At 43.8% G+C, this 21,878-nt stretch overlaps 1 long non-coding RNA gene across 2 annotated transcripts; it reads right to left on the bottom strand.

Moving 5' to 3' along the window:
- Positions 1-13,369: 13,369 nt before the first annotated feature.
- On the bottom strand, positions 13,370-18,952 carry LOC145658531 (uncharacterized). Of its 2 annotated transcripts, none has more exons than XR_014124106.1 (3): positions 16,237-18,952; positions 14,538-14,706; positions 13,370-14,027 (listed from the first exon to the last, which is right to left on the bottom strand). It is a non-coding gene; the product is annotated as an uncharacterized LOC145658531 (long non-coding RNA). The 2 variants fall into 2 exon arrangements; XR_014124105.1 differs by having other exon boundaries at positions 13,370-14,706; positions 16,237-17,051; positions 17,744-18,952.
- Between the last annotated feature and the right edge of the window lie 2,926 nt (positions 18,953-21,878).

Genomic DNA, 21,878 nt, shown 5'->3' with positions numbered 1-21,878 from the left:
TTATGGGCATTTAATGGGACTTTTTAAAACATTTACATTTACATTTATGGCATTTATCAGATGCTCTTATCCAGAGCCACTTACAAAAGTGCTTTGTCATTTACTTATAGAATACATCCTAGTACAGTACAGTAGGTGAGAGTCCAACATACCAGGTCATACCACGTGACTCGTGGTGGGGGGGGGGGGGGGGCGTACCATGGCACAGTCACACCAAGCCTGGAGAGAAATGAAATGCAAAATTAAACCCAAAAACTTTTTCCTTGTATAGAGGCATAATTTTTCAGATGATGAACATGTCCACTACATAAGTCCACTGGCCCTGCAGCACAACACTTACATTTACGGCATATTCAGTTCAGTTCCACGTTTGACCTGTTTTGCATGAAAACCTTTTTTGAGACATTTTTGTAAACTTTATTTTTTTGCCATGTAATTGTCATGAACTTGATCCCCCTGGGGTAAATGTGGTAATAATGCCCCCTGGGGTAAATGTGGTAGTAATACCCCCCTGGGGTAAGTGTGGTAGTAATACCCCCTGGGGTAAGTATGGTAGTAATACCCCCTGGGGTAAGAGTGATAATAATGCCCCCTGGGGTAAGTGTGGTATTAATACCCCCTGGGGTAAGTGTGGTAGTAATACCCCCTGGGGTAAGTGTGGTAATAATACCCCTGGGGTAAGTGTGGTAATAATGCCCCTGGGGCAGTCTCTTCTCTGCCCCCTCACACATTGTCCCACCATGTCTGAACAGTGGAGTTGAAGGTACTGGACTAGTAATCAGAGGGTTGCTGGTTCAAGTTCCCACAATTGGGCACCTGAACAAGACCCTCAGCACTCAATTACTCATGTTGTGTTCAGTCAAAATTGTAAGTTGCTTTGAGTAAAAGTTTCAGATAAATACCTTTACTCTAAATGTTTTCTATCTACTGTCAACCTGTTTATGTAATTTGATTTTAGGTCGCATATTTGATTTTAGCATTTTTTCTATCAAACAGGACAGATGAATAAACTTTGGTATGAATTCAGTTCTAACACATGCAAAAGTGTCTAAGTAATGTTTCTTAAAACTTGTCACAAATCCTTTTTTATTTTTCTCTAAATCAAAGCATTTGTCTTGATGAGAAGCCTGAAGTGGGCTGCTATCAGGACACAGCAGACACCCTCACATGAAGATACTCCTCCTTATACTGAGAAAGGATTTTTCATTCTTACTGTTGTATTACTGTCTCTCGATTTACACCTGAGATATAGTCCTGTGATATAAAATCCTGCAGTATTATTCTTAAATATAATCCCATAAAATAATAAAACAAGCAAGCAAGCAAAAACCTTTAGGCTTTGAGTTCATTTGTTAGGAAAAGATTTTAGGATCTTTCTGAATTCTCAGTATTTCAGTACTCTCTGCACTATAAAGCGAAAAGGTATTTCTTAAAATAGACTTTCCCAGCTGGGTTGGGCTCCATGGACTATTTTAGAACTTGGCATATAAGGATGCGTTTTGGTCAGCCTCTTTTAGGACAGTGAAAGACCATGTCAGATGAGAGCAGGTCACGTAACACCAGTTAAAATCAGCGTCTCAAGGTGCCTGCCATTCTGTTCCGTCTGTTCATCAAAGGGTTGTGTGTTCTTGAAGCTTCCTTTATCTGCCATAAACATTGTGGCGGTCTCAGAGCTTTCGCTGATCCTGGATCAGTGGCAGTGCTGGGAATGACTTCAGTCAAGTGAAGAGCCAAAAAACAGGTCATGATCAACCAAGATCGTTTTGGACAAGTTAATAAAACAGATTAAACCGGTTTGGATGCATTTTACACATTTCTGTGTCGCTACTGTTGGGAATACAACACAAGTCGCTCAGTCGTCTCGTCATGTCTCGCGCTGCGTGAGTTTTATAGTGTCGTCCCTCGTCTCGTCATGTCTCGCGCTGCGTGAGTTCTATAGTGTCGTCCCTCGTCTCGTCATGTCTCGCGCTGCGTGAGTTTTATAGTGTCGTCCCTCGTCTCGTCATGTCTCGCGCTGTGCATGTTTTATGATGCGTTTCTCCCTCTTCACCAGCATAGTCAGATCACCTCTACACACCTTCTTAATGTCTCCTATGTTTCTCCTTCTGACTTCAGAAGAGAAACTCATCAAACTGGATGGAGTGGAAATGCAGAGAAAACCATCATCTCGCATTAGTCTCCCACACACACAGAAACAGATAAGATGTCCTAAAATGTTGCTTTATTTGGGGGTAAACTGTGAAACTGTGGATGTGTGTGGATGTCTCTGCCTTCTGGCTGATTTACAGACTAATTCATATATATGATATAATTTACATTGATATATAACTTATATAATACAATATAATTGTATTATAATTTATATTGATATCTAATTTAAATATTATATATAGTAAACAGTTTATATATGAACTCGCTCCTCCTACTACTAATTCAGAAGCACTTACCTTGCACAGCTGATGTAGGACCTCTGTCCCAAACATCCTGGATCTCTGGACACTCTGGACTTCACTACAGTTTTGAATGTGGTGTTGTTGTTGTTTAATGATAGCAGTTTATTCATAAGAGTTACATTTTCATTATCATGTAATGACAACATGTTGCTAATTGTCCATATTTGATCATATTTTTAAACCCAGGTTAAATGTACGTTCTGGTGGACGGCATTTTATTGCCAGAGAAAGTTTATTCCATAACAAAGCTTCAGCATTTATAAAGGATTCTTACCCAACTGAGTTTTCAACATAAAGGAGATCAAATGTATGGTGCTTCCTGGTGTGTAATGAATATGATATCTCATTACACACTCCCGAGCAGAGGACACACGCCACAGTTCAATGGTTTATACCGTAATAAAGATCCAAGCAATATTTCAGAGTGGAAATTGTGAGTGCACCTTCACCACTGAGAACAACCGTGAAGCAAACAGATATGTGTGTTGTGTTGGCCTTCCTCCCAGAACACACTCCTGCTGATAGATTACTGTATTAGTGATCATACAGCACTTATATTTTAATCTATCTAGCTGGCCTGCTTTTAATCAAAGATGATCAGTGATATGTTTTAAAATAGTGTCATTATTATTTGTAATGCAACACTGAAACACAGAATGCACGCAAACACAAGGACAGTGATTTCGCTTTAATTGCAGTCTAAATGTGTGTTTTAGGCTTGACACCTAAAATGTCTGGTAGTTAGTACTAATGTCTGATAGTACTAATGTCTGATGGTTAGTACTAATGACTAGTAGTTAGTGTAACGTTGGCCCGGGTGCCACAGGGCGTGGAACAGGACACACAGACTCTCTCGATTTAGTGAGACGTTTAAAGACATAAAACATTGATGACACTTGCGGCACTCACACATAACAACGAACAGTGTAGACAGGGACAATTACATATCACGCTAACAATGGCTACACACACACCATAACACTAATGACAACAGTAACGGTAACAATGACCAACGACGAGGCACACACAGGCGGGGGTTTAAACAGACAGACAGACTTAACATCAGCCCCTGCACAGGTGTGTGCCATCATGGAGGGTGTGGCTACAAACTATGGTGAACCCCCCCTGCATACGGCAGGTCCTACCACGTGATTCGCGGTGGGGGGGGGGGGAGTTTGAGCGTTAGTACTAATGGCTGGTAGTTTTGTTCAAAATTAAATAGTGGGCCTCAAAGTAGTAGACAAAGGATATTGATTCCCTGGCCTCCATTTGTATTTATGTTAAACAGTATTGACACATTGCAGTATTGTCACTGCTTTCACTCACCATATACAACCCACAGGCTCCCAACAGCAGGAAATGCAGTGCTGATGACCTTTTCTGAGGTCATCATGGATCCAGAATGTACCTTACAGAACTGAGACTCTGCTTATGCAAGGTTGTTCATAAAGGCAACCCACCCCCACTACGCCAGCCTGTTTCTGATCTTTGTGTGCAGTGTCCGCTGAGCACAGACTATAGTCTACGGGTGTAACACAGCGTCAGCATGCTGGGATGTATCTGCAGACAGAACCACGTCTATTACCTCTTTACCGCTGCTATTAGACACTAGTCTGCTGTAGTAAGAATTTGCACATTTTTAATAGTGCGCTACAGTGCCCTATCGGCGGCTGGACCGTTTGACATGCATTTTAATTGATATCACAGTAAGTAGATTTGGGGTTAGACCATAGAAGTTGTGTGGTTAATTGGATGAAGGGTTTTGTGAAAACTGAACAAAAGGTAAAACTACACAGGAAGTGTGTCAGTAAGGTGACCTTTCTGTGATGCACACGTCACACGATCAGTGTCTTCCAGCCCACTGCTCTGCCAGATCAACATCTCCACGGAGATGGCTCATCCCCATGGAGATGGTTGATGAACACTCATTGAGTCATACCTGAATTAGTGGAATCACTGGAAAGTAAATAGCAGAAGTGATTACTTATTTCCAGTTATTTCTCTGCTGAAATGGAGGTCATTCATTTCTCATTAAAGTGAAGTGCCTTTCTTGCACAGGTCATTGGAGGTTCCTCTAATCTATTGTAACTGTCTGACAGAAACATTCAGACTCCTCCTGTGTGATGTAGACGTCTTGGATTAAGATGAGGATTATTAAGAGATCATCTGGATTATGAAGAATGCGTTCCTCCTTAGTGGTCTGGGTCTGGTATTAAGGAGAGAAATAATACCTCAACCAAAAGAACTTCAGTGGTTTGATGTTTGTTGAATGTACATGTATATACATGTCATGCACTTTTAAAATGTGCCTAATAAGTGCATTTAATATGTGTTCACCTACTGCCACCCACCCTCTACACCATCCATCATCCACCCTCTACATGTGCAAGTCAGAGCATGGCTAACAGAATTTGGGTGGTGTTTGTACATCTTACAGAATCATTACAGAGTTGTGTAGGGACATCCTTGGTCAACACCTCTAAGTCAAATGATATAGTCACTGACTACAGGAGAGCAAAGAAGACCCCCCCAGGCACGTCCAACCCTTACACCTGCTCAGAGAGGCACATCAGAGGCTTCTCTTCCTCAGGTAGCTGAAACAGGCTCAGCTCCTACAGAAGCTGTGGGTGAATGTCTACACTACGGTGTCTTGACCAAACGCACCGCAGTGTGGCCTGCCACGGTGGAGACATCTGCATCGTGGAGGGTGGCAGCTCTGTAGGAACAGGCCTCCCAAACCTGGACACTCTGTACGCCAGCAGACTGAAGAAGGAGGCTAGCACTGTCAGAGACACCACACACACACACACCCACACCCACACACACACACACACACACACACACACACACACACACACACACCACACATACACACACACACCCACACACACCACACACACACACACACACCCACACACACACACCACACACACACACACACACACACACACACACACACCACACACACACACACACACACACACACACACACACACACACACACACATTTGTCACTCTCTGTTTGAACTGCTGCCATCAGGCAGAAGGTTCACAACAATAAGACAGGGCTGTAACCTCCACCACACTGTCCCTGACTACATAGAAACACACACACATCAAAGACTGGGGCGCATGTGCACACACCCATCTTCAGCCCCATATTATCTGTTTCTACAGATAACATTCATTTATTAATATTTATTGATCTTATAACACCAAACACCTGTAAACAGGTAAATTAGATTATAAACTTTAAACTTCTTTGCGCTGCCTTGTGACTTCAGAGATGCTACAACAAGAAGCAGCATCTCACTGTACCCAGTACAGTGACAGTAGAAATTTCGTTCTATTCTCTCTCTTCTACAGCTGTTGTTACTGGTACTGGTACTGCTGGGTTTTCTGATGTAACTCTCAGCTGGGTCCCACTGATGTGGATTAAGCTCTATTTGATTTTGTTTGTTTGTTGTTGTTTGTTTGTTTATCTGCCCATTGGTCTGTTCATTTGTTTGTTTGTTTTAAAGAGAAGCTTCTCTTGGTTTTGTTCTGGTCAGAAGTGAAAACTTTGTGATGCCCTTCTGGCCTCATCACGAGCAGATTAACGAGCTCTTCACTCCATGGGGTGAGAGTGAGCAGTCTGCCAAATGTTCTGTGTTTTGGAAATTATGCAGAGAATCAAATCTTGGTTGCTTAGTTTTTAACACTTTTTGGCATTTGAATTGTTGCACATTTTGTAGTGTCCTATAGGCTCATGCACTGACCTGTAAAGGTACTGAGGTCTGTAGTGAGGTCTGTAGTGAGGTCTGTACTGAGGTAGTTGGGTCTGTCACAGACCTGTAGAGGTACTGAGGTCTGTAGTGAGGTCTGTACTGAGGTAGTTGGGTTTGTCACAGACCTGTAGATGTACTGAGGTCTGTAGTGAGGTCTGTAATGAGGTAGTTGGGTCTGTCACAGACCTGTAGAGGTACTGAGGTCTGTAGTGAGGTCTGTAGTGAGGTCTGTACTGAGGTAGTTGGGTCTGTTACAGACCTGTAGAGGTACTGAGGTCTGTAGTGAGGTATGTAATGAGGTAGTTGGGTCTGTCACAGACCTGTAAAGGTACTGAGGTCTGTAGTGAGGTCTGTACTGAGGTAGTGAAAGCAGGAACGTAAATCTGTTTGGAAATCTACCCACTTAAATATATAATATAGGCACACTGAGCATTGACCACCAACAATGTCTTATTCAAGGGCGATATCACCACTGCAGATCCATTATTCAATAAGGTTCACCAGAATAAATCTTTAATTCAAGGAAGGGCCCACCAGCTGAAACGGTACTGAAACATCACAATTACAATTTATTGTCTTTTTTTTTAGTCAGAAATGCCCTGAAACTGGGGGCATTATATTAGAAACATCTGTGATTCCTTTACAGTTCAGCCAACATTAATGCTGACACACTGCACTTCAACACGGTCACTGTTTCCCTCTGAGTCCGACGTACTGCGGTACTGAGCCAAAATCTCAGAAACTGTGGTGGTGTCCAGTTATCCCTTCTGTATATATACTCCATTTCCCATTAATACATCTCAGATGCATTCACAAGTCTGCAGTGCGTGGGAATAATTGCCCTTAGGACATATCTGAAACATTTTAATGGATCTAATGTTCCATGATTTATTAGCGTTACTGGGAGAATTATTTTAATAATCAGTATTAAAATACCCCCTTTATCTTACATCATGCATATAAACTAAATATTTATAAACTAAAATGTACAGCACAGAAAAAAGACGTGTGTAATGGCTGTCCATAGTGAAGAGCTAAAGTCATTAGTGATGCTCTCTGGGCTTAGATGAACATAATGGCTTTAAGTGAAGACATATGGCCTTTTATTCCAGAGCACTTGAATGCAGAGTGGAGAGCAGCTGTCTGTATGAGTGCGGTAAGGTCTGCGTCCTCAGGTTGCTCAGAGCTGTCTGTATGAGTGCGGTAAGGTCTGCGTCCTCAGGTTGCTCAGAGCTGTCTGTATGAGTGCGGTAAGGTCTGCGTCCTCAGGTTGCTCAGAGCTGTCTGTATGAGTGCGGTAAGGTCTGCGTCCTCAGGTTGCTCAGAGCTGTCTGTATGAATGCGGTAAGGTCTGCGTCCTCAGGCTGTCCAGAGCTGTCTGTATGAGTGCGGTAAGGTCTGTGTCCTCAGGTTGCTCAGAGCTGTCTGTATGAGTGCGGTAAGGTCTGTGTCCTCAGGTTGCTCAGAGCTGTCTGTATAAGTGCGGTAAGGTCTGCGTCCTCAGGTTGCTCAGAGCTGTCTGTATGAGTGCGGTAAGGTCTGCGTCCTCAGGTTGCTCAGAGCTGTCTGTATGAGTGCGGTAAGGTCTGTGTCCTCAGGTTGCTCAGAGCTGTCTGTATGAATGCGGTAAGGTCTGCGTCCTCAGGCTGTCCAGAGCTGTCTGTATGAGTGCGGTAAGGTCTGCGTCCTCAGGTTGCTCAGAGCTGTCTGTATGAGTGCGGTAAGGTCTGCGTCCTCAGGTTGCTCAGAGCTGTCTGTATGAGTGCGGTAAGGTCTGCGTCCTCAGGTTGCTCAGAGCTGTCTGTATGAGTGCGGTAAGGTCTGCGTCCTCAGGTTGCTCAGAGCTGTCTGTATGAGTGCGGTAAGGTCTGTGTCCTCAGGTTGCTCAGAGCTGTCTGTATGAATGCGGTAAGGTCTGCGTCCTCAGGCTGTCCAGAGCTGTCTGTATGAGTGCGGTAAGGTCTGTGTCCTCAGGTTGCTCAGAGCTGTCTGTATGAATGCGGTAAGGTCTGCGTCCTCAGGCTGTCCAGAGCTGTCTGTATGAGTGCGGTAAGGTCTACGTCCTCAGGTTGCTCAGAGCTGTCTGTATGAGTGCGGTAAGGTCTGCGTCCTCAGGTTGCTCAGAGCTGTCTGTATGAGTGCGGTAAGGTCTGCGTCCTCAGGTTGCTCAGAGCTGTCTGTATGAGTGCGGTAAGGTCTGCGTCCTCAGGTTGCTCAGAGCTGTCTGTATGAGTGCGGTAAGGTCTGTGTCCTCAGGTTGCTCAGAGCTGTCTGTATGAGTGCGGTAAGGTCTGCGTCCTCAGGTTGCTCAGAGCTGTCTGTATGAGTGCGGTAAGGTCTGCGTCCTCAGGTTGCTCAGAGCTGTCTGTATGAGTGCGGTAAGGTCTGCGTCCTCAGGTTGCTCAGAGCTGTCTGTATGAGTGCGGTAAGGTCTGTGTCCTCAGGTTGCTCAGAGCTGTCTGTATGAATGCGGTAAGGTCTGCGTCCTCAGGCTGTCCAGAGCTGTCTGTATGAGTGCGGTAAGGTCTGTGTCCTCAGGTTGCTCAGAGCTGTCTGTATGAATGCGGTAAGGTCTGCGTCCTCAGGCTGTCCAGAGCTGTCTGTATGAGTGCGGTAAGGTCTGCGTCCTCAGGTTGCTCAGAGCTGTCTGTATGAGTGCGGTAAGGTCTGCGTCCTCAGGTTGCTCAGAGCTGTCTGTATGAGTGCGGTAAGGTCTGCGTCCTCAGGTTGCTCAGAGCTGTCTGTATGAGTGCGGTAAGGTCTGCGTCCTCAGGTTGCTCAGAGCTGTCTGTATGAGTGCGGTAAGGTCTGTGTCCTCAGGTTGCTCAGAGCTGTCTGTATGAGTGCGGTAAGGTCTGCGTCCTCAGGTTGCTCAGAGCTGTCTGTATGAGTGCGGTAAGGTCTGCGTCCTCAGGTTGCTCAGAGCTGTCTGTATGAGTGCGGTAAGGTCTGCGTCCTCAGGTTGCTCAGAGCTGTCTGTATGAGTGCGGTAAGGTCTGCGTCCTCAGGTTGCTCAGAGCTGTCTGTATGAGTGCGGTAAGGTCTGTGTCCTCAGGTTGCTCAGAGCTGTCTGTATGAGTGCGGTAAGGTCTGCGTCCTCAGGTTGCTCAGAGCTGTCTGTATGAGTGCGGTAAGGTCTGCGTCCTCAGGTTGCTCAGAGCTGTCTGTATGCTGCACTATTACACTCGGGCACTTAGTGCACTTTGGGGAAGCTGAGTGAGAGATAAAAACTGGTATACTGAAAGCTCATGTCATCTTAACCACTGTGTGTTTTTTAAGCCTTGAAAAATGCCATCAGAACATTTCATTGTCTATAGGTGTTGATCTTTCTCTCCTTTTAAGAGCAGTAGTGCATCTTTAGTGTTGGTGGGTATTAAGTATTTCTAAAAATGCCAGATCTTTAATTTAAGGTTTTTTCCTCACTCACTCACTGACACTGTACCATTATGCTGCCGTATGAATACCTATAAATACACTTAGAAATGTGGCCATGATCAGAGTTTTGTATTGTTTTAAAATCTAAATTAGAAAGTGTTTATCTGTTAGTGTTCATTTATTTATCTGTCAGTGTTTATTTATTTATCTGTCAGTGTTGGTTTGTGTATTGCTGACTACAGTACATGAATCTCCATCTCTGGTTGCTGTTAAAATTGCCCATGTGTTTTTATAGTTCACTTTGCAGCTTATCAGGAGCTGACTGTATTTTATTATTCTGTAGTTAGTACAAAGATTTTATTATTCTGTAGTTAGTACAAAGACGTCTCAGAAGTAAAGAAGTCAAATGAGAAACAGCTAAAGACCATGAGCTGGAGTCGTAGGAGCTCCGTTCATTACCCAACAGAAGAAATCTTTTAAAACTATTTCTATCATCACTCCAGTGCGTTTATTATTTAGATGAAAACGTAGTTTCTCTAGTAGTGAAGAGACTAATGTCGCGTTAGCAGCTTTCTGAGAAGGAGAACCAGCAAGAAATGTTGCGTGAGGTGAGGAAACAGAGACGGAGGGAGAGACGGAGGGAGAGACGGAGGGAGAGACGGAGGGAGAGATGGAGGGAGTCCTGCTATAGTAGTGAATCGTCCTGCTATAGTAGTGAATCGTCCAGCTTTAGTAGCGAATCATCACACTATAGAAGTGACCTGTCCTGCTATAGTAGTGAGTTGTCCCACTATAGCAGTGAGTCGCCCCACTAGAATAGTGAGTCGCCCCACTATAGTAATGAGTCGTCCTGCTATAGCAGTGAATTGTCCAGCTATAGTAGTGACCCGTCCCGCTATAGTAGTGACCCCTCCTGCTATCGTAATGAGTCGTCCCACTATAGTAGTGAATCATCCCACTATAGTTTCAAGTTTCAAGTTTCAAGTTTGGTTTATTTGTCACATACATAGTCATACACAGTATAACACAGTATATAAGTATAGTACTGAATCGTCCTGCTATAGTAGTGAGTCGTCCCGCTATAGTACTGAATCGTCCTGCTATAGTAGTGAGCCGTCCCACCCTAGCAGTCGTCCCACTATAGCAGTGAATCGTCCCGCTATAGCAGTCATGCCACTATACTACACTATACTACATTTTTTATTTAGATAGAGTCTGACATGTATAAATCCTTTGTGTCTGGCTTGGGCATTCTTTATGAGAACCTCACTGCTGATGTACCATCCTGTTCTGTTATCTCTGTTCTAAATATGAGATTAGGCATTCGCTGTACACAACGCTCTAACGTGACCGGAGACCTGAGAAACCCAGGATGAGGGATAGCATTTGTCTCGACACTTTACCCTTCAGCAGAAATTCACTGCTGTTTTAATAGCAGATTGCAGTGTGTTTAGGGGAATGTATTAACTATAAAATCAAGATTTTATGCGTTTTAAAGGTTAATTACTTTACCCCTACATTTATTTCACATTGAGTGTTTTTCCACAAGGAATTTGTATCTAAAAAAGGTTCAGGTTTGTTTTATTAAACATATTTTAAAGCAGTACCGAGCAAATAGTTGCAAAAACATCAACTGAAACGTGAAGAAGGTAAAAACATTTTAAGCGTTTATGCGTCTGTGTTCCACTTTCAGCGAGACTACCTATGGTGCGTGCACAGCGCCACGCGCGCCTGCTCACACTGTTTCCTGCAGGCACTGTTGCGTGAACACCGAGTGCATTTATATTACAGAAGACAATGCCAAGGAAATTTAGGGATTAGCTCTTAGTTTAAAACGTTGCATCTTGTCTGAAATGGTGAAATCTTGAACTACGCAGTGGTTAAATCTGTTAGTCGCGCGCCGTACCGGGAGAGCCGCGTGCCGCGCGCTCAGGGTTCAGCAGTCCTGTGGACGTCGTTTAGATCCGCTACACGTTTTCGGGTGTTAAATGCCCGTATTCCTCTATTTCCAGTATAAGTCAATAAACCATCATTACTGGTAAATTTGTAAAATGACTAACGACATCTAACGTGAAACTCCCTGTTAATCGAACAAATTCATATTACGGTCAATAAAATGTCCGAGACAAATGTAAGCAGAAGACATGTTTAGGCCAATACTAGTATATGTGGGGTTAAGATGAATAACGTATTTAGGGAATGTTGCTGTGTATGGAACGTTTCCCTAAATAAGATCCTGAGGTTTGAACGGAAGCTGAGAAACCGCGCACCTTGCCCGGGGTGCCGCAGTGCGCGTGTATTCTCGGTTCCGTTAGTCTGTGTTATTCACGTATTTCACACAGGTGTGGCTAGAGCCCACATCAGCTCAAACATCAGGCCTGAGAGCAGGTACCTCAAGTACTTCGACCCTCAAGAACGGCTCGGTTTGAAATACCTCATGGAAGTCTCATGGAAGACAAGCATGGAGACTATTCTCTGTCCTGGCTCCTAGATGGTAGAATGAACCTCCACTTGCTGTCTGGACAGCAGAGCCCCTTGTAGTCTTCAAAAGCAGATTGAAGACCCGTCTATTCGTGAAATATTTAAATGACCACTAACCACTGATATGGACTGGAGGTTTGAAAGTAGGAATTTAGCAAGGTTAAAAATAAACATTTTATGAAGATAAACTCGCCAGGTGAGATCCAATCTCTCGTCGCTTGTGAGTCGACTCACGCGGCTGAATCACCAGTCTCAGTGCCAAACGCCGCCCGTGTCTGTTCCAAGATCTAAGCAGTGTGATCTAGCAGGTCTTGGCCATGGTTACTCTGCTATGAGTGTTAACATGCCATGTTTGTACTAATGTAACATGTCCCAGTTTATTTAAAGTAATGGATAAAAACAGTACGAACAGTCGGCCATCTCTGCCTCCCAGTAAAAAGCTCGCCACTAGTCGTGATGACGTGTGGATCACGTATCATGCAGGAAGAGAGGTCAGAGGTCTTGCCCCATAACTGGCTTCCATGAGAAAAAGAGAGAAGGTGTGTGGTGAGACAAGACCCCACGCTCGAGAAAACATCTGAACGGCAGAAGACGAGTAACATGCTGACATTTCCAACTATTCTGAGCCCCAGGGATGAGAAGGACAATTCCCTGGCCCACACGTTTGAAAGGATCATGGAATAATATGTTGTGAGACATTTGTTTTATTAATTTGAAGCTAAGACTCAGTAAGACTCGTGTAAAGGATATTTGAAGACATATCCGAGGAGACAGAGTAACAAAACAATTCTTTATTAAATTTCCGGTCACATCTACCTGATGTTTTAAAAGTGCCATGAAAATGTTCCATTATACCTCCATGTTTGGAGGTAGATTGAATCCAAAAGATTTCATCAGAGCAAAATAATGTGGTTTACAATTCATCCACTTTCTCCCACTTCTTGTATCACACACATCTGTTTATTAGCAGAATGTCTAAATATCTAAATACAGTAACAACAGACTTCATTTGAGGAAATGGTGTGGTTTATTCAACAGACATCATTTGAGGGTTTTTGCATTTTTTGAATGAACTGCTCTGCTGAGTGCCTCCTACATCCTTTTGGCAGTGTTGTACCTTAACCCCTAACCCCTAACCCTAACCTGAACCCCTAACTCCTAACCCTCTAACTCCTAACCCCTACCTTAACCCTGAACCCCTAACCCCTAACTCCTAACCCCTAACCCTAACCTGAGCCCCTAACTCCTAACCCTCTAACCCCTAACCCCTACCTTAACCCCTAACCCCTAACTCTAACCTGAACCCCTAACCCCTAACTCCTAACCCAAAGCCGAACCCCGAACTCCTAACCCTCTAACCCCTAACTCCTCATGAAGCGTGAGAGACTGTGTGTGTGTGCAGACTGTGTGTGAGAGACTGTGTGTGTGTGCAGCTTGTGTGAGAAAGACTGTGTGTGTGTGTGTGTGTCTGTGTCTGTGTGTGTGTGTGCAAGCTATGTGAGAGAGACTGTGTGTGTGTGTGTGTGTGTGTGTGTGTGTGTGCAGGCTGTGTGTGTGCAGGCTGTGTGTGTGCAGGCTGTGTGTGAAAGACTGTGTGTGTGTGTGTGTGTGTGTGTGTGTGTGTGTGTGTGTGTGTAGGCTATTTGTGGGAGACTGTGTGTGTGTGCAGGCTGTGTGTGTACAGACTGTGTCTGTGTGTGTGTGTGTGTGTGTGTGTGTGTGTGTGCAGGTTGTGTGTGTGTGTGCAGGCTGTGCATGGGAGACTGTGTGTGTGTGTGCAGGCTGTGTGCGTGTGTGTGTGTGCAGGCTGCGTGTGGGAGACTGTGTGTGTGTGTGTAGGCTGTGTGTGTGCTCGACACCTCCACGTGAAGCTCGACATTTCCACAGTGCTCCACTCCTCCCAGACATGCTAATGACTTCTGAATCATGTGATGGGTAGGAGCATTCAAACCTGCCTGGGACAGAAACAGGGATGCTCTCTGCCTGATGGAGGTCAGGAATCTTTTCACAGTAATACTTATCAATACTTGTGTCTGAAAGAGAACAGCTGGGATTAATAACACTTTGTTGCTCAAGATTATGGTTAAAGAACGTGTTTGAGTCACAAAGATTAAAGAGCAGATTAAAAATACACAATCATGATCCAGACTGGTTAAGTGAATCACAGGTGTGTGTCCATTTTTTTTTTTAACATTTGGTGCACCGGTTTGTGTGTATTTCTAGATACATGATTAACCTTTAAGAACTGGCACCGTGAATGGTTTGTAATTAGCCAGTTGGTGAATAGTCAGGGAGGATTTTTCAACTCATCACTTCCAGATGTTTATCCATGAGTTTTCAGTGCCACCTTCCCAAAATATTCCTTTAATGACGTGAATTCCAAACCATTTTTTTCTATGAACTGTCTTCTATTAATTGTTAAAATCTGTGTCATCAGCTGTGAGTTACTCGACTCACTCACGTCAGTAAATCAGTCTTTATTCTCCTGCTATCTTGTCTTCATCAGCCAAGCGCGCTACACACTTGCAGGCCAGCTGCCGGTGAACAGAGGGCTGAAACAGCATGATGAAGACCAGCTCACATCCTCGTGCAGACTGACCAGACAGCCGTAGTCTGCCAGAACTTCGCTCCTGCTTAACGGAACACATTAAAGAAACACAAAGCCGTATCGTCAATGCAGGGAGACGGAAGGGCAGCTTGGTCTGTTTGACCGTCCAGGGTAAGAGCAGCTCAAATTCACATGCAAATTTGAAAACGTTTCATGTTGGTTCTGTAGCATGTTTACCATTTTTATTTCTGTGTTTTTGAATAATGTGATTTTTAAAATTTTGTTCTTTAGTTCAACTTTTAGGAAAGGTTCACACTACAGGTAAAAGTAACTCAGATCAAGTCCTGCATGTTTAGTTTCAGTGATCACACATTTCCAAATTCCAAATCACACATTTCCAATTCTGATTAGTTACACTGTCATATGCAGTATTAAAATCTGATACAGATCTGATGCATGGCAATGTAAATTCATACAAATTTGCCTCAATCCAACTAAACATTTGTGTTAAGTCCGTGTTGAGTGGGGCCGTTTGCAGAGTGGTGAGTTTAGCCAGGTCCTAGGTAACCTGAAAAAACATGCTATGAATAATTTTAATGACAGAAGTTTACATGAATAAATAAAAATATAACATAGCGGCCTCTATAACATAGCGGTCTCTATAACATAGCGGTCTCTATATCATAGCGGTCTCTATATCATAGGGGCCTCTATAACATAGCGGCCTCTATATCATAGCGGCCTCTATAACATAGCGGCCGCTATAACATAGCGGCCCCTATATCATAGCGGCCCCTATAACATAGCGGCCCCTATAACATAGTGGCCGCTATAACATAGCGGCCTCTATATCATAGCGGCCTCTATATCATAGCGGCCTCTATAACATAGCGGCCTCTATAACATAGCGGCCTCTATATCATAGCGGCCTCTATATCATAGCGGCCTCTATAACATAGCGGCCTCTATAACATAGCGGCCTCAATAAGATAGCGGCCTCTATAACATAGCGGCCTCTATAACATAGCGGCCTCTATATCATAGCGGCCTCTATATCATAGCGGCCTCTATAACATAGCGGCCTCTATAACATAGCGGCCTCTATAAGATAGCGGCCTCTATAACATAGCGGCCTCTATAAGATAGCGGCCTCTATAACATAGCGGCCTCTATAAGATAGCGGCTTCTATAACATAGCGGCCTCTCTAACATAGCCGTCTCTATAACACAGCGGCCTCTATAACATAGCGGCCTCTGTAACATAGCGGCTTCTATAAGATAGCGGTCTCTATAACAGCAGTCTGTACAAGAAGCAGTCTTTATAACAGCGGTCTATATAATATAGCAGTGTCTATAACAGCAGTCAGTATAACAGTAGTCTCTATAGTATAGCGGTCTGTGTAACCACAGTCTATAATAATGTTGTTTTTGTTTTCTGTGTCTGGTTTAGTTTGCATCAGTGCTGCATGTGTTCGGTGTCGTTGCAGGCTACCAACAGCTTATGAATATTCATGAGCCCAGCCTCACATGTAGAATGTTGGTCAGTTTATGTCTGAGATCTGGTGTAAGATATGCCACATGTCCATATGAATAATCAAACAAAAAAAATCACATCTGAGCTTTGGGGTCTCCTGGAGTCTCCGCCCTGAAGACGCACCCGGGTCAGCGCCGATGGAGGCTACGGCTGCTGCATCCCTCTCCACCTAACGCGCCTTCGGCTGAGGTTCGGTGGGATTGAGTCCTTCGGGACTTTTATGTGGGACTCGACCGTTTCTTTACCGCCAGCCTCAGGCAGCTCGCGGGTCACATTCGTCTCTGTAGTCACTGTGCGTCCTGGTAGGTAAGTTTCCATCATTCAACTCTTTCACTCCCATTAGGAGAGAGAGAGAGAGAGAGAGAGAGAGAGAGAGAGAGAGAGAGAGAGAGAGAGAGAGAGAGAGAGAGAGAGAGAGAGAGAATGCTGATATATTGTGGGTACATTCTGGAAGACATTGTGTGCTGAACTGAAGAAAATGTATTGCAGCTTGGCGTAATGAACAAAGTTGAACTTTTAGTCATGCAGTCACAGTGACATTTAGACTTGTTTATAGTGCACGAGCTGCTTGGCACAGCGGTCAGGGCCAAGTTCAGTTTAATTATAAATCGTGTTTGTAGTTCTCAGGTCTGCTGTGTTTATAGTTGGGCAGGTTTGGTGAACGGTGCACGCCTTCACCACTAGGGGGCAGCTGCTCTTGCTTAAAATTCTAAACCAGCTTTTGGACGAATGCTGGTTTGGTATTTCATAGGAACAAACTCCCAAAATGTCAAGAAGTGCTTCTGTGCAGACCTTTCATCAAATAAAACGCTTCTGCAGTCCACCGACGAGGGCATTTTTCTTTAACAAGTATCACTGACAGGACTCTCTTGACATTTATGGAAGTCGTGCGCCTGAGATGAATGGAATAAAAGACGTTGTTATTCATCGCTCTAGCCAAGTAGCATAGTAGCATGATCAAATGTGTAATAGCCAGCGGGCAAATCACCCGAGAGAAGGAACAGTGGAATAGCAGCACTCTATAAATATTAAATGATGTCCTGATCTCCTTCTTTGTGTTTCGGTTTTATGCTCCGACACTCTGCCTGGTGCTCGAAAGCCCAGTATTTGGGTAATGTTTCCTACGTTTTTGTGTGTGCATCACTGACTGTTTCGAGCTCATTCATGTCCTCCATCAGATCTTTCTAACTTCAGATGTTCACATGTTTTAAACGTTAAATATCTAACACACACTGGAACAGTTTGCCCAAGACCACCGTTATTTAAATCACTCAGATTATGGTGTGTTTGTATTCTGTATCACTTAGCATGTAGGAGTGAGCCAGTCAGAGAACTACATCATGGCTGTCCACCTCAGGCTGCGCTATGTCCATTTCATGGATTATTGGCTCCAGGATTAAGTCCTGGATTAAGGGTCTTGCTTGTCTTTTGGCATAGGTGCTCGGAACACGCCACACTACTATGTTTCATAAAATGTAATTCTCCCCAGGATGTCTGCTGCGCATTAATTTATATTGTATTTGATATGCTGTAATTCTCCCCAGGCTCTCTGCTGTGCATTAATGCAGCAAGCAGCCCAACTCACAAACAGTGCTCGAACGATCCATCAGAAAGGCATGACAGTGGCAGTACATCCATCAGAGCGGCGCAACACGCGCCTGGTGGAGCAGCAGGAACTGCCTACGTTTCACTCTCACAATATCCTGGAAAGTGCAGTGCTTTTATTAGGCCAAAGGTAAGCACAGCCGTGTGAGTGAGTCAGATCAGGGCTACCTATGAACACACTGCAGAAGAAGTAATGCAACACAAATGCGACTCAAATACTACACAAACACAACACCAATACTACACAAATAATAAACAAATATCAATACTAATACTACACAGATATCAATGCTAATACTACACAAATACTACACAAATATCAACACTAATACTACACCGATATCAATGCTAATACTACACAAATACTACACAAATACCAATACTAATAGTACACAAATACACAGATATCAGTACTAATACTACACAAATACTACACATATCAATGCTAATACTACACAAATACTACACTGATATCAATGCTAATACTACACAAATACTACACTGATATCAATGCTAAATTCCTCCCGTTTCTTTCCTTGTTAATATTTATCCTCTCTTCTCTAAGAAGGTTGAGTCCTTACGTCACACGTTTGGCTGAAACGCGTTTGCACACTTCTGAAATCATCTACAGAATTACACGGTAGATTGTCTGAAGCGTCTGGATTCTGATGTAGTTCTCATCTCAGCGCTCCGGTTTACTCCGACAGGGACGGTGTGTCTACAGTAGTAGCTATTACCATGAACTGATGCGACATACTTGATGTGTACAGGTTGAATTTGGCTCCATAGGGGCAGGAGAACTGTCACATGATGGTGTCCCAACTGTGCTATCAGGATGTTTAATGTAAATGTTGTCTTCACTGTCCTTTGGAAAGCATGGAGCAATTGTAATGAGAGAAGGTTGCGTTGTTAAAACAGTTACAGTAACCGGGTGATGCGCGAACACACACACACACACACACACACACACACACACACACACACACACACACACACACACACACACACACACACACACACACATACACCCCAGCTAGGGCTCTGGTTCATTCTCCACGTTTGAGATTATGGGTGTGAAATGACGGGAGAAGGCTGAACAGCCTTAGAAACTCACGACGCCGTGGTTACGTGAAGCCATACCCTCCTCAGACGTGTAAGCATTCAGAAATGGGCTTTGATTTATATGAAAAAAAGCTTAAGTTTGAACTAATGACCAGTAAAGTACCAATGTATGAGGACACAGGAATACCTGTGATAACATTTTGTATATACACATATATACGTATACATTGTACATTGTGTATATATACATATTATGTTATACATGTATTGTATTCCTGTGTCTCCTCAGCGAGGTATACCACGTGTGACTGTGTACGACAAATCAAACTTTGAAACTTGATAAAATGTTCTTAGTAATCTCCCTCTAGTGGTGAGCAGAGGTAAAGCACTCCGTGGCAGATCAGGGGGCCTTACATTACAAATATGTTTTCTGAATTTCTTAATTAAGGCCATAAATCATGTTTTCACCAGCTAGATTTAATAGACGCTACTTTAAATGTGGAGTGGAGTCATTTATTAGGATGTATGTTTCCTAGTCCACTCACAACAGTGACCTTAAACATTCAATTATGGAGAAAAACTAAAGCACTTATTGCGAGTGTGTGTAGCTCTTACTCAAGGCCCAATTATGTCACACAAACGATGCAGCTTCCTGTTTATTCTGGTTAACAAAACAGGGTGTAGCCATTTGTATAGAATATCAAAGGCATAGTTTGATACGATCTCCATAAGAAGCAAAATATGTTCTTCCCACATCGATGTTTGGAAATGTTTGTGTCTGTTAGTCTGTCTGTTGTCTTCAAAAGATAAGCACATTAACCAACTGGAATGTATCATGAGGTGTGATAGTAATCTTACTGCCGGAATAAAACAAATAAGGTTGAATGAACTCATCACCCTCTGTAAATGTTGGGAAATCAACAGCACACTGAAGTCTGGACGCAGTCAAGAGCACAGATATGGACTCTGACTTTCACACATTTCTCTCGCTTTCTTTCTCTGTGTGTGTGTGTGTGTGTTAAGATCCCAGACAAAAAGACTTCAGCTATTTAGTCTTTAACCCTTTTACCTTTTCATCTAACCTACAAACACTCATCACATACACTTCCCAGTGTAATGGAACAGATCACACACTGCCTGTGCTGCTCAAGTACAAAATGTTTCATAATTTGACTTTAATCTTACATGACAGATTTATTTAGCATATTTAGGTTATTGGTGTTCAGTCTAACTAAACCTGTGATGAGGGTAAGACGTATGGATGAGAGACGCAGTATGAACACATGCAGTGAGGTGTTGATACAGACAAGATGGCAGTGGACAAGCCCTTCCATAAAAGGTACAAATGGATATTTGTTTCACATGCTGAGCATGTGAAATGAAAGCACTGCAGAGCACATGCTGTTTCCGTGTGACCTGCGTGTCCACACAGCTAAACTGTGTGGACAGTTACTCCTTTGAAGTCTTTAATTGGAAACAGTTGATTGACCACAGCTCAATAGATCCATAGGATCCCTGATCCATCTGTCACTCCATAACTCCCCCCTCGTTCCACCCCCACAGTGCTGACCTCAGGGACGGACTCCCAGTTAGCCGGTCCCCATGGAAACAGCCAGTTAACATGTTCCCGTTCTGGCTCACACGGGATGGATTGTGGAATTCCTCCAGCCATGTGTGATGAAGAATCCAGCAGAGGGGCTGTGTGTGTGTGTGTCTGTGTGTGTGTGTGCGTGTGCACATGCGTGTGCGTGTGTGCGTGTGTGTGTGTGTGTGTGTGTATGTGTGTGAGTGCATGTGCGTGAGCACACATGTGTGTGTGTGAGTGTGTGTATGCATGAGTGTGTGTGTGTGTGTGTGCGTGTATGTGTGTGTGTGTGTGTGTGTGTGCGTGTATGTGTATGTGTGTGTGTGTGTGTGAATGCATGTGTGTGAGCACACGTGTGCGTGCGTGTATGTGTGCATGAGTGTGTGTGTGTGTGCGTGCATGCATGTGTGAGTGTGTGTGTGTGTTTGTGTGAGTGTGTGTGTGTGTGTGTGTGTGTGGAAGGGTAGACTGGAGGTACAGTAAAAAGATCAAAAGGTGAAACTTCACTGGCTTGAACAGGACAAATACGACAGAGCAGAGTGAACCACCAGAACCAGCAGAGTCAGAACCCTTGAAGTAGAAGAACACACCAAAACTGATGGAACTGCAGCAGGGACGCATGTCCTGAGCTGTGGGTGTAGAACTCGGGGACGTCTGCATCTACCGCGGCGAGAGAAGCGCTCGTGTTAAAGCTGGAGTTGGAGTCAGCGTGAGAGAGCTCTCATCCCAGTGTGACGGAGCATGTTTACTTCAGAGGGACGTTCAAAGGGAGAGTTTGCCATACATATAGAGATGTTCTGAATTACACACACACACACACACACACACACACACAATGAGATCTATACCCCTGACCCACACATTCATCACATATGCCTGCTCAGAAGGAGCAGTCAAACAAACCAATAGTGAGAGAGAGGAAACGAGTGAATGAATGTAATGTAACCTGTTCATCTGTCCTCCTGGTCTACAGCTAATTACATCTGCTGTGTGTGTCTTCATCACGGCCGTAAACTTACAAACACACATAGTCACACACACACCCACACACACACCCCCACACACACACACACACACACTCACACACACACTCACACACACACACACACGCACACACACACGCACACACTCACACACACACTCACACACACACATACACACACACACACACACACACTCACACACACACCCCCACATAAACACACTGGTATTGTGTACAATCACATTTATAGCTGTTAAGAAAGGCTTGTTGTCCTTTATAATTTTGTATTGTGGAGAAAACAACGTTGTGTTATTATAATGTGTTGAATATGTGGTAATTCTATACCTGCACAAGAGAAACCTTCACAGCAGTGTATAGTTTATGGATAAATGTAGTTATTGTTGTAGGTTCATGTAGTTTAACAGTGAATGTAGCATGTATGCTGATGTAGTGTGAGGGTTAATGCATTATGTAGAAGTTACAGTG

The sequence above is a fragment of the Electrophorus electricus genome, chromosome 6 (genome assembly GCF_041902795.1).
Source record: "Electrophorus electricus isolate QZ-2024a chromosome 6, ASM4190279v1, whole genome shotgun sequence".
Lineage (NCBI taxonomy): Eukaryota > Metazoa > Chordata > Actinopteri > Gymnotiformes > Gymnotidae > Electrophorus > Electrophorus electricus.
Note: the sequence above shows the minus strand (reverse complement) of the source record. Positions and strands in the feature narration are given on the sequence as shown.